This window comes from Oncorhynchus masou, chromosome 17 (genome assembly GCF_036934945.1).
Source record: "Oncorhynchus masou masou isolate Uvic2021 chromosome 17, UVic_Omas_1.1, whole genome shotgun sequence".
In the NCBI taxonomy this organism is placed as follows: Eukaryota; Metazoa; Chordata; class Actinopteri; order Salmoniformes; family Salmonidae; genus Oncorhynchus; species Oncorhynchus masou.
In genome coordinates, this window is record NC_088228.1 from 39,514,211 (window position 1) to 39,534,511 (window position 20,301).

At 44.4% G+C, this 20,301-nt stretch overlaps 1 pseudogene; it reads right to left on the reverse strand.

Annotated features, from left to right (window-relative positions):
• Positions 1–459: 459 nt before the first annotated feature.
• Positions 460–20,301, reverse strand: part of LOC135558271 (DNA ligase 1-like) — a 37,050-nt pseudogene continuing 17,208 nt past the window's right edge.

The following is a 20,301-nucleotide window of genomic DNA, read 5'->3' on the forward strand; positions in this document are numbered from 1 at the left end:
TGCTGTGCAGAGCCTAAACCAGCACCCGGGTATAGACACTGCTGTGCAGAGCCTAAACCAGCACCCGGGTATAGACACTGCTGTGCAGAGCCTAAACCAGCAGCCCGGGTATAGACACTGCTGTGCAGAGCCTAAACCAGCACCCGGGTATAGACACTGCTGTGCAGAGCCTAAACCAGCACCCGGGTATAGACACTGCTGTGCAGAGCCTAAACCAGCACCCGGGTATAGACACTGCTGTGCAGAGCCTAAACCAGCACCCGGGTATAGACACTGCTGTGCAGAGCCTAAACCAGCACCCGGGTATAGACACTGCTGTGCAGAGCCTAAACCAGCACCCGGGTATAGACACTGCTGTGCAGAGCCTAAACCAGCACCCGGATATAGACACTGCTGTGCAGAGTTTAATATATATATATATATATATGTATATATATATATTTTTTTTAATTGCATCGACAGAGCCTTGTTCAAGTTTACCATAACATGTATTTTATATATATATATACACACAAATTGAGATTTCACCCGGGTCATTGGCGACTGGCCGGTCCGTTGATGAGGTCAGTAGTTGTCCTCAAGGTCAGCTTTGTCTCCCTGATTCTGAACAACCTGCTGCTCCCTGTACAAATCAGCAATCTGAAATGGGACAGAACAAAGAAATCAATGAGGGGGAGAGGGGATGAATGAGCCAATTGGAAGCTGAGGATAAGGTGGCCATGATGGTACGAGGGCCAATTTATATCAAATTACAGGGGGATAAACAGAATACCAAAATGTGTGGAATAAAATGTACTGTTTGTATATATGTGGGAGAAGCTGAAACACAGAGGAGGGAAGCATAGATCTAGAATGAAAGAAAACTGGCACCCTATTCCCTATTTAATGCACTACTTTTGACTGGGAATAGGGTGCAATATGGATGCTGTCTCTGAAGGTAGGTTTCTTCTATAGAACAGGGTGTCTACCAACCCTGCCCAGAGTGGGTGAAAAAGCACTTTGGTGATGAGATTTCACTTCCTTGTGTTATAAAATACATTTTACCAAGACAAATCGGATTCTAAATGTTGTGAATCATGAGTGGGGTCTCTATCATTTCATTAACAGAATGTGTAACCTAAAGCATCTGATAATAATCGCAGAGCTCTGTTGAAAGAGCAGCAACTTGAGGATTTTACATTTTGTGGTTCTCGTCTTCAAAGTTGTTTCCGCGGGTCGCAAAAAGTGAAATTAGCACGAGCTGAATTTAAACGTAAAAGTCTTTGAAAAGAAGCTTGCGGTATTCCCAGTGCTCTGTTGACATCTCACAGATGTGGGAAATCTTCAAAAGAAAACAGGAATTTCACCTTAATGTGAAAAGGAATAAGTACTACATGTCGTGTCTCAAAATCGATATACATCTTACCTCTACATTGTTTTGAGTCCTGTGGATTCGAGAAGAAAGAAGGCGAGTTCAACGGGAACATGAGCCTGTCAAGTCGCCTTTATTCCCGCACAGCATCCAGCATCCAGCATCCAGCATCCAGCCTAGCTGATGCGATGCTGTGCAATTATTTTGATTTACTCACCCTAATTTTGGGTAAAAACTCCAGTAACTTTTGAATTGATGATGATGGGGCATGAGGTTTGAACCATTGAGTTGACCCATTTGTCAAAATACCCGTTTTTGATTGGACAACCTGCATAGAAAAACCATTTGGGACGCAACCAGAGAAATTCGGAACTACGAGATGACACTGCTGTGACAGTGTCATCAACTACCTGTCTTCCTGAAGTTGCGTGCTCTGGCTTTTTATCATCTCGGATCCTCAGGAAGCGTGGGAACCGAAGAGAGAAGCCCTTCTCTGGGTCACACTGGGAGAGAGGAGAAAATACATGAATCGCCAGTAACAGTATTCAGATAGTACCAAATAGATGGTTTGACAACACTTCAAACAACCATCCACTAACCCTAGCCCTTACCCTAACCTGAGCAAGCGGTTGAAGCTCTTCTCTGGGTTACACTGGGAGAAGACCAGTGCCAAAGAAAAGCTATGAATCATCTTTTCACCTAAACTTGTCTGACTTTTGCTGCCACTAAAGACATTAAAACCGAAGACTATTGTGGGTTTTCCTTCCACAGTTAATATGCCTTTTAAACCCTGCACCAAAAGACTGGAGGTTGAAGAACTATTGATTCAAAGATGGCATCTCTTTATTTAATCTAACATAGTACCATGATATCACCGCTTTGTTGAGTACTAATGCAAAGCACAGATTAGGACCCATATCCACAAAGAGCTTTGGAGTAGAAGTGGTGAGTAAGATTTTTGGACAGCACTGCGACTCAGACTGAATACGGTCCTGAGATTTTGCCTAAATATTTGACTTAGGCCTATACGAGTGTGTTTTTAAGCTATGGGTAAACATGGTCGCTTCATGGTAGGTCTCTTAAATAATATAGTTTTTAAGGGGAAGAAAAAAAAGTGTCATGATCATCATGAGAAATTTGAGACAAAAATAATTTGAAAATGTACCGGAGAATTTCGCAACATCCTGAGACCTAAACATTGCAGAGGGGATTATTGAGTAAAAGATTCTGTTGTGGTTGCTTTACTGGTTGGCCCTCAAAGATGAAATTGCATTGAATCAAATTATTAACTTCCAAATGACTTTAAACTGGCTTAAAATCCAAATATTATTAGTACTGATGAGCCAGTGTTAGTTCTACTAGTTCTACTAACCAATCCCATGCCAGCCTTGTAGATTGGCGACAGCGATAGGTCGGCACACTTCACTTCCCATACTTGCACGGCATCAAGCCACACATCAGGCTCTGTTGACACGATGATAGGGGTGGGGTAAAATGTGCTCCTGGAAAAGACAATGCCTTCATAGTTAATTGGGTCTAAAGACTTTTGGCAGATTCGCTTCAAGAAACTCTGCGCTTCGCATCAAACGAGCATAGAACACAAACATCTCTGTACTGTACCTTGTAGAATGTGTACTGTTGCTCCAAATCTTCATCCTTGAAACCTGTCCCAATCTGCAAAGACAAAATAACCTGAAAAATATATCCCCCTGTTGTAAGCCAGATGAGACATTTAGCAGAACAACAAAGAACTGTGAAAGAATTCCCTGTGCAAAATACCTTTATCCTATTTGGACTGAGGCACTGTGTTACCTTTCAGAGAGACAAAGCAACCGAGACAGAGAAAGACAGTCCCCTCCTAGGCAAGGAGGTACACACACAGACATAAGCAGACATACGCCGACATACAAAGACACCCCTGACACACACAGACAGACCTTGCAGACTGAGTGGAACTATCCATTGTCCTCATCGTAGCAGGCAAGCAGGAATCCTTCGTAGGTCCCTGTTCTCTTGCCCTTCCCCAGATACGCTCCAATCACACACAGATCCACTGTCCCCCATCCAGATAGTCCTTCTTCAGCTAGACAGAGAGACAGGGATGAGAATGGTAGGTTTTCATGCGAGTAGATATGATAGAGAGTAAGTGTGTGTGTGCGTGTGTATACCAGTGGTTCCCAATTCCATGTGGGGTCGCCTGATATGAAAATGGGGTCACGGGAGAATTTCCAAACCCCCCACCCCCTCCCCAACAAAATACAAAAAAAAATATATAATATCATCTTTGTATCTCAAAGTCATTGTAATGTAGTTCATCTTAAAAATCAAAATGATTCAAATCAAATTCAACCAGAGTGCCCTTGATCCTGGGAAAAGGCCACACTTGACCGTTGCACTTGAATCATTCCCACAGTGAATGACTAGGCCCGATACGCCATGAAACCACACACTATTGCAAGCCGCAATAGATACGGTGTAAACAATGTGTGGGGAGGCAGAGTCACAGAAACCCACATCAATACCTTTGCCAGACAACACTGTTAAACAAATCATTCATGCTATTGCTAGCAATGAAGAAGAAACTGACTGAATGACCCAAACTCCAAACGGACGTTAGTTGTGAGAGCTGAGATGCCCATGAATTGCCTTGTTTTCTATAGATGTCGGGGGATGCTATTCACGTGGACACAATGTTCTGTCTCACCATTACCGAGCATGAAACGGCACAGGGGATGTTCAGTGTGCTGCGTGGCTAACAGATTCCATATGGCATCGAATGGCTGGCTTTTGCACAGATGTGGCTCCATCGATGACGGGACGGAGGTCTCTGCTCTCCAGTTATGAACGTGTCTGCCTCTGCCACGTGAATGCGTTGTATGATAACCCGAGAGCAACTGGCGGCAAAAGAGCTGAGCACAGAACTCGGAGATATACTGTAGCAAGTAACTTCGATTGTAAACTACATCAAACCACACGCTGGTTCGCATTAAAACCAGAGATGAGGTGCGCACTGTAGACCACGCCCGCTGACTTTGAGAAGCGCTAACGCGACATGCATCAAGCACACCCATCAAGAACACCCATCTCATCTCATTAGTTGTGGTGAGATAAGATACATTTTTTCAGACTCATTTGCAAATGACTCATAGCCTCACATCAGAAGTATGTGATGGGGAGTTGAGAAGACAAATCAAAAATACTGTTAGAATGTTTTCCAATTGACTACCATAGCCCCAAATAAAAGTTAACTTTGGCTGTTAAATCACATACATTTATTTTCCCACAAGTTTGGGATGCGAGAATTTTCACATTTCAAAATGGGGTCGTGGGTCAAAAAAGTTTAGGAACCCCTGGTGCATATGTGTGCGTGCATGTGTGGACCTTGACTCAGTTGTGAGAGCGCTTGGCGATTTCATAAGTGGCATCTTTCTCCAGAGTCTTTACCATTAGTCCCTCACAGGAGTCTGAGGATTCAACCCAAAAAAAAAAAATCACACCACAGGAGGACATACAATTAAGAATACATCCCAAATGGCACCCCCTTCCCTATAGTACTTATGACCAGGGCCCATAGGGAATAGGGTGTCATTTGGGACACAGCCTAAGACATTCATTAATAAACAACTTCAGGAGAGAAGGAGATCACAGAAGACAGGATTGACCTCCCACAAACACATGGTTGGCTCACGTCTCTCTCCCTCCCTCCCTCCCACACACAGACAGTCTCACACACACACACAGCAAATAGACCGATCCCACACTGACACACACACCTCGAACAGACAACTCCATAAGCTCAGCGATGGTGTCTGTGTTGTCTGAGTCAATAGCCCGGGCGAACACAAACTCTCCCTACTTCTCCTCGAAGCTCTCCTTCAGTAGGGCCCTGTGATGAGACAGGGGCCACTTTACCAGAGACTGACACACACACACACACACACACACCCCACTGAAATTACAAACATTAGAATCAATGTCTAATGATTCAATGTCTAATATATTACACTAGCATCGTGTTCAGGGGGTGTACCTCAGGGTTAATTTTGTCAATGAAAAGTGGTGAAAATACACACCGATGTGTTTATTGTAACAGCCGTGTATATCCCCCCTCAAGCCGATACCACGACGGCCATCATGGAACTTCACTGGACTTCATGCAAAGTGGAAACCACATATCCGGAGGCTGCATTTATTATACCTGGGGATTTTAACAATGCAAAGTTGAAAACAAGGCTACCTAAATTCTATCAGCATATTGACTGTAGCACCTGCCCTGGAAAACACTGGATATCCCTGCTATTCTAATTTAGGCGATGCATACAAGGCCCTCCCCCACTCTCCTTTTGACAAATCTGATCAACGTCGGTCTGACCAATCGGAATCCATGCTTCAAGATTGTTTTGTTCACGCAGACTGGGATATGTTCCGGGTAGCCTCAGAGAATAATATCAACATATACGCTGAGTCGGTGAGTGAGTTTATCAGGAAGTGTATAAGAGATGTTGTACTCACTGGGACTATGAAAACCTACCCTAACCAGAAACCGTGGATAGATGGCAGCATTCGCACATATCTGAACGCGAGAACCATCACATTTACAACGCGACTCAGACCAGAACATACCGGACCTATTTTTCTCTCCCTACCCCAAGATTTCAACCGAAAGCTCTGGACATTTACACCTGGATCATGCAGCTAGCTAGCTGCTATCCGTGTGACTATTGGCTTACGTCGATCTCGGCGCAAACATCAATTATTCCAGAGCTAGCCAGCTGAAGAGTTTCATCAGCCACTCCTGGGCTACAATCACTTATCCGGACCCGTTTTACTGCCAACGCGGAGCCCCACGGGGCCTTCACAACTGGACTACCAACGTTATCTGCCCGAGGGAGTTATCCGGTTGGCTCCTCCGTCGCAACGTTACCTGAACGCCCATCTGGGGCCCGTTAATCGTTAGCCGTCTTATCGGCTGCTATCTGAATACATCTTTTCCTGGGTCACTATAACTATATCTATTTTGCCAATTGGATTGATTCCCTCCATCACACGGAACCCCACTAATCTACCGACGGAAACGCACGAGGTGGCTAAAAACAGACCTCCATCCTATGCTAGCTTGCTACCGATGGCCCGGCTAGCTGTCTGAATCGCCGTGACCCCAACCAACCTCACTACTCACTGGACCCTTATGATCACTCGACTAAGCATGCCTCTCCTTAATGTCAATATGCCTTGTCCATTGTTGTTCTGATTAGTGTTTATTGGCTTATTTCACTGTAGAGCCTCTAGCCCTGCTCATTATACCTTATCCAACCTTTCAGTTCCACCACCCACACATGCGATGACATCACCTGGTTTCAATGATGTTTCTAGAGACAATATCTCTCTCATCATCACTCAATACCTAGGTTTACCTCCACTGCATTCACATCCTACCATACCTTTGTCTGTACATTATACCGTGAAGCTATTTTATCGCCCCCAGAAACCTCCTTTTACTCTCTGTTCCAGACGTTCTAGACGACCAATTCTCATAGTTTTAGCCGCACCCTTATCCTACTCCTCCTCTGGTGATGTAGAGGTGAATCCAGGCCCTGCAGTGCCTGGCTTCACTCCTATTCCCCAGGCGCTCTCTTTTGATGACTTCTGTAACCATAATAGCCTTGGTTTCATGCATGTTAACATTAGAAGCCTCCTCCCTAAGTTTGTTCTATTCACTGCTTTAGCACACTGCCAACCCGGATGTTCTAGCCGTGTCTGAATCCTGGCTTAGGAAGACCACCAAAAATTCTGAAATCTTCATCCCTAACTGCAACATTCAAGATAGACAAGATAGAACAGCCAGAAGGGGGCGGTTTTGCTATCTACTGGAGAGATAGCCTGCAGAGTTCTGTCCTACTATCCAGGTCTGTAACCAAACAATTTGAACTTCTACTTTTAAAAATCCACCTCTCAAAAAACAAGTCTCTCACCGTTACCACCTGCTATAGACCACCCTCAGCCCCCAGCTGTGCTCTGGACACCATATGTGAACTGATTGCCTGCCCCCCCCATCTATCTTCAGAGCTTGTGCTGCTAGGCGACCTAAACTGGAACATTGCTCAACACCTCAGCCATCCTACAATCTAAGCTTGATGCCCTCAATCTCACATAAATTATCAATGAACCTACCAAGTACCACCCCAAAGCCGTAAACACGGGCACCCTCATAGATATCATCCTAACCAACTTGCCCTCTAAATACACCTCTGCTGTTTCCAACCAAGATCTCAGCGATCACTGCCTCATTGCCTGCATCTGTAATGGGTCCGCGGTCAAACGACCTCCACTCATCACTACTAAACGCTCCCTGAAACACTTCAGCGAGCAGGTCTTCCTAATCGACCTGGCCGGGGTATCCTGGAAGGATATTGACCTCATCCCGTCAGTAGAGCATGCCTGGTTATTCTTTTAAATGCCTTCCTAACCATCTTAAATAAGCATGCCCCATTCAAGAAATTTAGAACCAGGATCAGATATAGCCCTTGGTTCTCTCCAGACCTGACTGCCCTTAACCAACACAAAAACATCCTACGGCGTTCTGCATTCGCATCAAACAGCCCCCGTGATATGCAACTTTTCAGGGAAGCTAGAAACCAATATACATACACGGGCAGTTAGAAAAGCAAAGGCAAGCTTTTTCAAGCAGAAATTGGCTTCCTGCGACACAAACTCAAAAAAGTTCTGGGACACTGTAAAGTCCATGGAGAATAAGAACACCTCCTCCCAGCTGCCCACTGCACTGAGGATAGGAAACTGTCACCACCGATAAATCCACTATAATTGAGAATTTCAACAACAATTTTGCTACGGCTGACCATGCTTTCCACCTGGCTACCCCTACCCCGGTCAACAGCACTGCACCCCCCACAGCAACACGCCCAAGGCTTCCCCATTTCTCCTTATCCCAAATCCAGTCAGCTGATGTTCTGAAAGAGCTGCAAAATCTGGACCCCTACAAATCAGCCAGTCTAGACAATCTGGACCCTTTCCTTCTAAAATTATCTGCCGAAATTGTTGCAACCTATATTACTAGCCTGTTCAACCTCTCATGTCGTCTGAGATTCCCAAAGATTGGAAAGCAGCTGCGGTCATCCCCCTCTTCAAAGGGGAGGACACTCTTGACCCAAACTGCAACAGACCTATATCCTTATCTATCCTACCCTGCCTTTCTAAGGTCTTCGAAAGCCAAGTCAACAAACAGATTACCGACCATTTCGAATCTCATCATACCCTCTCTGCTATGCAATCTGGTTTCAGAGATGGTCATGGGTGCACCTCAGCCACGCTCAAGGTCCTAAACGATATCTTAACCGCCATTGATAAGAAACAATACTGTGCAGCCGTATTCATTGATCTGGCCAAGGCTTTCGACTCGGTCAATCACCACATTCTCATGGGCAGACTCGATAGCCTTGGTTTCTCAAATGATTGCCTCGCCTGGTTCACCGACTACTTCTCTGATATAGTTCAGTGTGTCAAATCGGAGTGCCTGTTGTCCGGGCCTCTGGCAGTCTCTATGGGGGTGCCTCAGGGTTCAAATCTTGGACCGACTCTCTTCTCTGTATACATCAATGATGTCACGCTTGCTGCTGGTGAGTCTCTGATCCACCTCAACACTGGCCCTTCTTTGGACACTGTTAACAACCCTCCAGACGAGCTTCAATGCAATACAACTCTCCTTCCATGGCCTCCAACTGCTCTTAAATGCAAGTAAAACTAAATGCATACTCTTCAACCGATCGCTGCCTGCACCTGCCCGCCCATCTAACATCACTACTCTGGACGGTTCTGACATAGAATATGTGGACAACTACAAATACCTAGGTGTCTGGTTGGACTTTAAACTCTCTTTCCAGACTTACATCAAACATCTCCAATCCAAAGTTAAATCTAGAATTGGCTTCCTATTTCACAACAAAGCATCCTTCACTCATGCTACCAAACATACCCTTGTAAAACTGACCATCCTACCGATCCTCTACTTCGGCGATGTCATTTACAAAATAACCTCCAATACCCTACTCAATAAATTGGGTGCAGTCTATCACAGTGCAATCCGTTTTGTCACCAAAGCCCCATATACTACCCACCACTGCGACCTGTACGCTCTCGTTGGCTGTCCCTCGCTTCATACTCGTCGCCAAACCCACTGGCTCCAGGTCATCTACAAGACCCTGCGAGGTAAAGTCCCCCCTTATCTCAGCTCACTAGTCACCATAGCAGCACCCACCTGTAGCACGCGCTCCAGCAGGTATATCGCTCTGGTCACCCCCAAAACCAATTCTTCCTTTGGCCGCCTCTCCTTCCAGTTCTCTGCTGCCAAAGACTGGAACGAACAACGAAAATCTCTGAAACTGGAAACACCCCTACTGTATTTATTTATTTTGCTCCTTTGCACCCCATTATTTCTATCTATACTTTCTTCCACTGCAAATCTACCATTCCAGTGTTTTACTTGCTATATTGTATTTACTTCGCCACCATGGCCTTTTTTTTGCCTTTACCTCTCTTATCTCACCTCATTTGCATATAGACTTATTTTTCTACTGTATTATTGACTGTATGTTTGTTTTACTCCATGTGTAACTCTGTGTTGTTGTATGTGTCAAACTGCTTTGCTTTATCTTGGCCAGGTCGCAATTGTAAATGAGAACTTGTTCTCAACTTGCCTACCTGGTTAAATAAAGGTGAAATAAAAACAAACAGTAACCATGAAAAGGTGACTGGGAATATGGCTGAATACATAAGTGTAGTTATTCCATAGGGAAGGAAATCAAACAAGCAAAATGTCCGTGTAGTGACAAAGTGGGGTCACAATTCAATGGCTCAGACGAGAGACGTATGTGGCAGGGTCTACAGAAAATCACAGACTACAAAAATATACAAAAAACAGCCACGTCACCGACGTCTTGCCTCCGGACCAACTAAACACCTTCTTTGCCCACTTTGAGGATAATACAGTGCCACCAACGCAGCCCACTACCAGGGACTGTGGGCTCTCCTTCTCCGTAGCCGACGTGAGTAAGACATTAACCCTCGTGAGGCTGCCGGCCCAGACAGCATCCCGAGCTGCGTCCTCAGAGCATGCGTTTACAGACATATTCAATCTCTACCAATCCCAGTCTGCTGTCCCAACATGCTTCAAGATGGCCAACATTGTTCCTGTACCCAAGAACGCAAAAGTAACTGAACTAAATGACTATCGCCCCGTAGAACTCAATTCCGTCATCATGAAGTGCTTTGAGAGACTAAAGGATCATATCACCTCTACCATGCATGTCACCCTAGACCCACTTCAATTTGCACTCCCCAATAGGTCCACAGACAATGCAATCGCCATCACACTGCCCTAACCCGTCTTGAAAACAGGAATACCTATGTAAGAATGCTGTTCATTGACCATAGCTCAGCATTCAACACCAAAGTACCCTCCAAGCTCATCATTAAGCTTGAGGCCCTGGGTCTCAACCCCGCCCTGTGCAATTGGGTCCCTGACTTCCTGATAGGCCGCCACCAGGTGGTGAAGGTAGGAAACAACATCTCCACCCTGCTGATCCTCAACACTGGGCCCCACAAGGGTGCGTTCTGAGCCCTCTCCTGTACTCCCTGTTCACCCACGACTGCGTGGCCATGCATGCCTCCAACTCAATCATCATGTTTGCAGACAACAGTGGTAGGCCTGATTACCAACAACGACGAGACAGCCTACAGGGAGGAGGTGAGGCCACTCGGAGTTTGGTGTCAGGAAAACATCCCCTCACTCAATGTCAACAAAAGGAGATGATCGTGGACTTCAGGAACATCAGAGGGAGCACCCCAGTATCCACATCAACGGGACAACAGTGGAGAAGGTGGAAAGTTAAGTTCCTCTGCGTACACATCATGGACAATCTGAAATGGTCCACCCACACAGACAGCGTGGTGAATAAGGCGCAAAACAGAGCCTCTTCAACCTCAGGAGGCTGAAGAAATTTGGCTTGTCATCTAAAACCCTCAAACTTTTACAGATGCACAATTGAGAGCATCCTGTTGAGCTGTATCACCGCCTGGTACGACAACTGCACCACCCACAACTGCAAGGCTCTCCAGAGGGTGGTGCGGTCTGCACAATGCATCACTGGGGGCAAACTACCTGCCCTCCAGGACAACTTCAGCACCCGATGTCACAAAATGCCAAAAAAGTATCAAGGGCAACAACCACCCGAGCCACTGCCTGTTCACTCCGCCACCATCCAGAAGGCGAGGTCAGTACAGGTGCATCAAAGCTGGGACCGAGAGACTGAAAAACAGCTTGTATTTCAAGAGACATCACTAACTCAGAGAGGCTGTTGCCTATGTACAGACTTGAAATCATTGGACTCTGCAATAAATGGATCACTAGTCACTTTAATAATGTTGACATATCTTGCATTACTCATCTCATATCTTTATACTGTATTTTATACCATCTATTGAATCTTGCCTATGCCGCTGTCATTGCTCATCAATATATTTATATATTCTTATTCCTTTACTTAGATTTGTGTGTATTAGGTAGTTGTTGTGGAATTGTTAGATTACTTGTTAGATATTGCTGCACTGTCTGAACTAGAAGCACAAGCATTTCGCTACACTCGCAATAACATCTGCTAAGCATGTGTATGTAAACAACACAACATGATTTGAGTCAGTGGCAATTGACAAGATGACTAAATAAATCGAGGGGAAAAAATTAACAAAATGAAAAGGATCTCATTTCGGTTCACAAAAACAAGACTAGATTAAATTATCTGTGTGACTAAAATCTGACTAGTAAATGGACTGGACAAGAGTTGAGAGATTGAGAGCATTTTTGTGTCATTTGTTTGGTCCAATCAAAAGCATGCATGACATTCGTAGAATTGTAAGGCTTAACTTTGATCACAATACATCTACAATATGTCAAGAGGCAGGGCTCTAGACGGCAGCCATTTAGTCACATTTTGCGACCCTTTAACTTGACTGTGTGAGTTACATTTTTTATTGGTTGCATCAGTGGAAGCTGAAAATTCATTACATGGTCACCCCACTCGAAAGTTTAAAAATGTCCTATTTTTTGGCTGCTAAAACCACAATTTGGTCAAACAGTAAAGTGCATTATCCTCGTGGTTCCAGTAATGAAATTGTATTCCCAGCCCCTGGGCATGTTTCCATGTGGCCTGCTGCTGTGATGAGCGAGCCACTTGATGTGCGCTACGGGAGAGAGAAAAAAGCTTCTGATTGTACAACATTTAAAAATCCAATTTGGGAAATTCCTATCTTTGGAAGCAACTACTGTTGTTCTCAGCTTTCTGTGGGTATAATTTATATTTGTCATCTCTTAATATTGAGCTCAAAAGCAACTATTTTACAACCAATACATTTGATTATTCTTTAAGATGCGAAGCATGCAATTCCGAGCGCATAGGGTCGCAAGCTACAACGCTTAGGACATTACATTTACTGTCTAGAGCGACTCACATTGAGTGAGTGCATACATTTTCATACTGGTCCCCCGTGGTATTCGAACCCACAACCCTGGTGTTGAAAGAGCCATGCTCTACCAAGTGAGCCACAAGGGACATTAGCAGTGGGTATTATATTTAGGGTTAGCAATCTAGCAATCTATGTAGTTGAATCTACATAAAGTTGTTCATACATGAGTTGTCATGCAAGTAAATTTGAGTTTACTTCCTGTGGTGAATTAACCCTAAAATAAATTAGCCTATGATATTAGTGCACATAACGATTAAGGCAAATTACTCTCTATTGAACAACAAAAGTCAGAAAATTCTGGAGCCCTATTTTAATAGAAAAATAAAAACTATACTCTATTGTCAACCCACAATTAATGACAGTCACTGGATTAGGTAGCACATCAACATATGTTGAATCATGCATTCCTGCTTGGACATGTTAGATGAAACAACTTCTTTCTCGAAAAGCCTACCATCTCAGTAGTCTATTACGGTCTAAAGCACTGTGAATGACTTCATTTACACGTTTTTCTATTGCGTGATGCTGTGGAAAAAAATTGGTGCGAATCATGAGCTGGTGCAACCCACTGAAAAAGTTCTGGGAAATGTTAGTCAGAAGCCCTGACAAGGGTGTGATTTTATCATCTGCTGCAGATCAATGCATTCCTCTGGCAATTTGGCTGTTGAGAAGAGAATCATGCGATAGGATGTTATGCAGAAAGATGTAGGACAACACCATGCATGCTTGTGCACATGGAAGTCAGTGATGTGTTTAAGGTTAATAAGGCCATTTGTTTTTGGAATTTAAAGTGCTCGACTAAGACTTAATGATATTTCAGTCAGAATGAATAAGACTAGACTAAAACTTGAACAATCAGCTGCCTCATGCTACAGAAAAAGGAGAGGCCATTCTGACTGGAACAAGATTTACTTAATACATGACTCCATAACTCCCGTCAAATCAACATGCCGAATACAACAGGTGTTACAGTGACATGCTTATTTAATCATCATCCCAACTCACCTCTCCGTTGAGATACAGCAGGTCAACAGCAACCTAACTAAACATGACCATACACCTACACACCAAAAAGAGCATTCAAAACCTAGATCTTTTGGCCCCTTCACTCAGTAAATTTTTGCAGTCAGGGGGTTTGTGTACCCCCAATGGCCACCTCAGAGGTAACTCCCAGCAGGTCTAACTTGATGAACATAGAGAGCATGGTAGGAAAATGATCCACCACCACTGCAGACAACTTGTGAACACAGCTGCCTGGGCTAATCACCCATCCAGCTGTTGTGAAAATAATTACAGAAACCAAAACCATGGATACCGAGTATTGTCCCCCACTTATTTATCTTTCCTCTCACCTTTCCTCATCCGTATGGTGAGCACCTGAAAAGGCTGGATCTGTTTATTTTCTCTGTCCCAAGACACAGCATCAGAGTCATGCACACAGGACACCATACTCCTTTACCTGAGGGAGGGAGGGAGGGAGGGAGGGAGGGAGGGAGGGAGGGAGGGAGGGAGGGGGGGAGGGAGGGAGGGAGGGAGGGAGGGAGGGAGGGAGGGAGGGAGGGAGGGAGGGGAAGGCAGAGAGGGAGGGAGAGAGAAATATGGAGCGGGAGAGAGAAAGAGGGGAGCGAAATAGAGAGAAAGAGAGGTATTATTCATGAAGTGAGCTTATGACCATGAAGGGGCTAAGATGCTGGCTGAGGGTGTACCAGAGCCTTATATAGGGAACAGGGTGCCATTTGGGATGCATACAGAGTGTGCTAGAGTTGAGAGGGTTACTATTACCGTGGGAATACGAGAGATGATATCGGGATATTTGGTCGTATTGTCTTCCTGGTTGCGACTGAAAATACGCACTTCCCCATTATCCAGAATATGGATCTGCACAAATACAATAATCAATAGTTATCATTCAACTAATGACAGTGAGTGAGTGAGTTTCCTATCGTATCTGGAGAGTAGAGAGACAGGCCGTGTCCAAGGATTTTTCTCAATCGATTCTTCCTCGCATCCTCTCTCCTCACCCCCTTCTCAAAACCCACTGGAGAAGAAGGGCCTTAGCTCTTCTACTTCAATATGGTTGAGAAGAATTTGAGGAGATAGAATGCTAGGAATCACAGAAAGACGAATTGACAGAGCCCAACTGTATGACAGAAGCTCCAGATGCCAGCATCTTAGGTTGACAGAGCCCAACTGTATGACAGAAGCTCCAGATGCCAGCATCTTAGGTTGACAGAGCCCAACTGTATGACAGAAGCTCCAGATGCCAGCATCTTAGGTTGACAGAGCCCAACTGTATGACAGAAGCTCCAGATGCCAGCATCTTAGGTTGACAGAGCCCAACTGTATGACAGAAGCTCCAGATGCCAGCATCTTAGGTTGACAGAGCCCAACTGTATGACAGAAGCTCCAGATGCCAGCATCTTAGGTTGACAGAGCCCAACTGTATGACAGAAGCTCCAGATGCCAGCATCTTAGGTCCAGATGACAGAGCCCAACTGTATGACAGAAGCTCCAGATGCCAGCATCTTAGGTTGACAGAGCCCAACTGTATGACAGAAGCTCCAGATGCCAGCATCTTAGGTTGACAGAGCCCAACTGTATGACAGAAGCTCCAAATGCCAGCATCTTAGGTTGACAGAGCCCAACTGTATGACAGAAGCTCCAGATGCCAGCATCTTAGGTTGACAGAGCCCAACTGTATGACAGAAGCTCCAGATGCCAGCATCTTAGGTTGACAGAGCCCAACTGTATGACAGAAGCTCCAGATGCCAGCATCTTAGGGTTCCATCTGCTGGCCATTTCAGGAGTCACACTGCAGAGTAAAGGCACAAAGAATAGGTGTCACACTGCACTCTGGGTGAATCTCAAGTGAATTTCCATTGTATTTTTCTGACTCCTGGCCTCAATCTTCTCGACCTCCTCCTCAAAACTAATTGGAGAAGGTTCTAGCAGAGGAAGACAGCTCTTCTGATCCAATGTGCTTCGAGAATGTGAGGAGAGAGGTTAGGAGAAATTGAGGAAGGATAAATAGAGAATGAGAAGTTACACTGCTCTCTCCAATGCCTCCCCTGGCAGGGACTAACACAGCCCAACAGCATCATGTCTGTTTTCTAACTAGGGCACACACACACACAGTAAGTGGGCATGTGAGAAAACGGACACCTGTGCTCTTTCTCCGTCATACTTGTACTCGCAGGTGAAGGTGGCTTCGTCGAACCTCCATCCCATCTCCTACACCTTTGGGGGGGGGGGGTGAGCCAGCATGGGCCTCAATGGCACACCTGAGGTGGGGGAGAGGGTGTCATAAATCAGCACACACACACACAAAGTACTGTACCTGGGGTGAGTTTGCAGTGGTTGGGCAGTTCATATATGCCCTCCATCAGTACTGGGATGATGACATCATAGTTGGGCATCTCACTGGAGTGGACAAACAAGAAAACATCATCAGGAAAAGTCAGTCAATAGAGTGAATCAGTGTGTCCCAAAATGGTAAACATGCTCCACTCTAAATCCTCATCTAAACCAATACAAATTTTAGGGTGCAAATTTTAAGGTGCTTGGAACCAAAAATGCATGACATGAACATTTTAACAGAAGGCCAGTAATGAGTGCAGACCGACAGGTGTTAAGTACATCCCAAAAGGCACCCTATTCCCTTTGTAGTATACTGCTTCTGGCCAATAGGGCTCTGGTCAAAGGTAGTGAGCCAATTGGGAGACATGCTCAGGTTGACCAGTAGTCCAGTGAAGGCAGATTACCTGACAATGTATCTGGCCTCAGAGAAGCGGCAGGCTACATAGAGACCTTTGATGATGTCAATCTTCTTATTCATGGCCTGCAGAGAGAGCGCCAAGAGATTCAGGGGGAGCGTGGGAAAGGAGAGGATACGAAAGGAAAGAGGATACAGAGAAAAGGAGCAAAGAACTACCACAGGACTAGGGCTTATGTCCCAAACGTCACCCGCCTTCAGAAAGTATTCAGAGCTCTTGATTTATTCCACATTTTGTTGTGTTACAGACTAAATTCAAAATGGATTAAATGTTATTTTTTGCTTACCCAGCTACACACAATATCCGAAATTGAAAACAAGTTTTGAAATTTTGCGCATGTCTGTATTTAATTTTCAATACATCTCTCGTTTACATAAGTCTTCACACCGGAGTCAATACTTTGCAAAAACACATTTTGCGAAGACTACAGCTTTTGTATGCCTATATCAGTTTTGTACATCTAGATTTGGGGATTTTCTCCCATTCTTACTTGCAGATTTTCTTCAACTCTGTTTTAGAGCGCATGTCCATGATTTATAGACAAGGAAACTAATTGGTAAGAGAAAGGCTATTGTATGTCTTCAAGGTATAACCAAGAAACCTGAAAACAAGAGTTGGTTAGAGTTGCGCATTCCGTTTGCCAACAATACTTTGACATAAAGCGCCCAAGTCAAGTGTTAGTTGCGCACGGCAATTACTAAAACAATGTAATTTGTTACCAATGTTCTACCGTGTTAAAGCTGCCCATTTAAAATGTACATGCTCTAGCAAAGTAAATATTACTCGAATAACGATATGTGTTGGTAGAGAATAATCCTAAAATATAACCTACCCGATGTGTTTGTTTGAAGCTCTGTGCCGGTGTACATTACGCATGACACAAATTATTCTGCTCTTCGAAGAACATTTCATTGGTTGATGGGATTAACCAAAATGATGAATTATCCCGAGGGTGAGTTACGTCATGAATGTGGATTGTGTGATTTAAAGAAGACGTTATTGCACAAGTTATTGAAGTGTGTGTTTATGTAAAATTGTTGTTTATGATGTTATATGTCCATGGCAAATTACTGTATGCATCTATGGTAGAACTGCGTTTTGGGCATATCATGATAGAACATACCTAGCGGAAGAGAGTTCTTGGAAAGAGTACTTAGGCGCTCAGAGCCATACCTTATTAAATTTGTTATAGGCATGGAGTTGTTGCTGGAAATGGTTTATACCTTGAATATCTTTGATTTATTAAAGTGTATGAGCCAATTCGTCCTGCACCTCTTAATTTTGTAAATAAAAGCCTCTAAGAGAGGTGAGCACCAGAACATCCTGTCTGTCTCACTGTTTGATCTGCCACTACGGCTTCTTCACACTCTTAAGTGCGATGGGGAGCGGCTTACAGCAATCTTCAAGTCTTTCCACAAATTTTTAATGGGATTTAAGTCTTGCTTTGGCTGGGCCACCCAAAGTCTTTCACATTCTTGTTCTGAAGCCATTCTAGCATTGCTTTGGCTGTATTTTTTGTGGTCATTGTCCTGTTGGAACAATAAATCTTTACCCCAGTCTAAGGTCGTTTGCACTCTGAAGCAGGTTCTCGTCGAGGATTTGCCTGTATTTGGCTCCATTCATTTTTCCCCCTCCAGCCTTACCATTCTCCCAGTCCCTGCCGGTGAAACGCATCCCCATAGCATGACGCTGCCACCACCATGCTTCACAGTAAGGATGTGCTGTGCCTGGTTTTCTCCAGACAGAGCTTTGCACTCAGGCAAAATGGTTAAAAATAGTCTTTCACATGCCTTTTTACAAACTCTGGGCGTGCCAGCATGTGTCTGTTTCTCAAGTGGCTTCGGTCTGGAAGGTTCTCCCATCATAGCCAAAGGAACTCCGTAGTTCTGTCAGAGTGGTCATTGGGTCCTTGGTCAACTCCCTGACCAAGGTCCTTCTTGCCCTGTTGCTCGGTTTGGTTGGACGGCCAGCTCTAGGCAGAGTCTGGGTAGTTCCAGATTTTTTCAATTTCCCAATGATGGAGACCACTGTGCTCTTGGAAACTTCCAACACTATAATCAATTGTTTTATATCCTTCCCCAGATATATGCCTCATCACAGTACTCTCTCAGAGATCTACAGACAGTTTCTTGGACAGCATGGTATAGTTTCTGCTCTGACATACACGGTCAACTGTGGGACCTTATATAGACAGGTGTTTGTCTTTCAAATTCATGTCCAAACAGCTGAATTGGACACAGGGTGACTCCAAGTTGTAGTGACATCAAGGATGATCAAAGGAAATTGGATGCACCTGAGCTCAATTGGGAGTGCCATAGCAAAGGGGTGTGAATAATTATGTAAATTATATATCTATATTTAATTTTCAATACATTTGCAAACATTTATAAAAACATTTTCACTTTGTCATTATGGGGTATTGTGTGTTTAAGGGTGAGCAAAAAATATGAATCAATTTCGAATTCAGGCTGTAACAACATTTGGAATAAGGGGTATGAATACTTTGTATATACTGTATATAGTGCACTACTTTTGACCAAGGCCCAAGTCAAAAGTAGTGCACTATATAGGGATGCCATTTGAGATGCACACTAGATATTAGTATCTAACTGACAAAAAGTGGAAAGGAATCCATGCCTTTTCATCAGATTCTAGACTGATTACAAATCAACTCATCATGCCATTTCCTGGACAGCAGAAGACTGGTTTTTAATCAGTAAATGTATCAAAAACTGAGGATGTTCATGTAAACATCAGACAGACAAAGACAGACAACTCAGAGTTCCCACTCATGTCCTGATGTCTTTCAGTTTGTTGAACACGCCCCCTGCCGTCAGATTGGCTGGCTGGAACATTCTCTGGTTGCCACGGGAACTCTCCTCCACCAACCCCGAGTAGCCCTTCTCTGCAGCCTCCGCCTTGATTTTGTCCAACTGTCGCCATGGCAACAAGAATAATAAAAACAGTAAGATGTGATAGAATTCTAAGCCCGAAAGCAAAGTAAGAGAATTAATAACAAAGATGTGTTTGAGTACGTGTGTCCTACCACTTACTTGGGCAACAGTTTGTGTGTGCACGCACACAAGTGTATGTCCTTTACCAATTGCTTGGGCAACAGCTTTCATCAGTACAGTTTCTCCCACTCCCAGCTCCAGTCCCAGGTAAGCAGGACCCAACTGATTGAGACACAGGTAAACACAGCTCAGCAGGTCCTCTGAGGAAGAAGAGAAAGAGAGAACTCAACTCAGCACACACATTGGACTCATCTACACTATGGTTGCGTCCCAAATCACTCCCTATAGGGCACTACTTTTGACCAGAGCTTATAAGCACCCTCTTCCTTATATAATGCACTACTTTTGACTAGTGTTCTGGTCAAAATAACTGCACTTTGTAGGAAGTAGGATGCCATTTGGGACACCGACCATCTGACTCATCTCAATACGTTTGGTTGCATCCTGCAACTGGGCCAATAGCTCATGTAGTTGCTGCCAGCTCCACATGCACAAACATTAGGGAAAAAGCTAAGAGAACTATTTCATCTGGAGAGAGGATTATCAGAGTGTAGAAGATGTGATAATGTTTCAATGCTCCTCAATCTGGCAAAAAAAAGGAATGCAATTAGTATGTAAGACGAAGTAG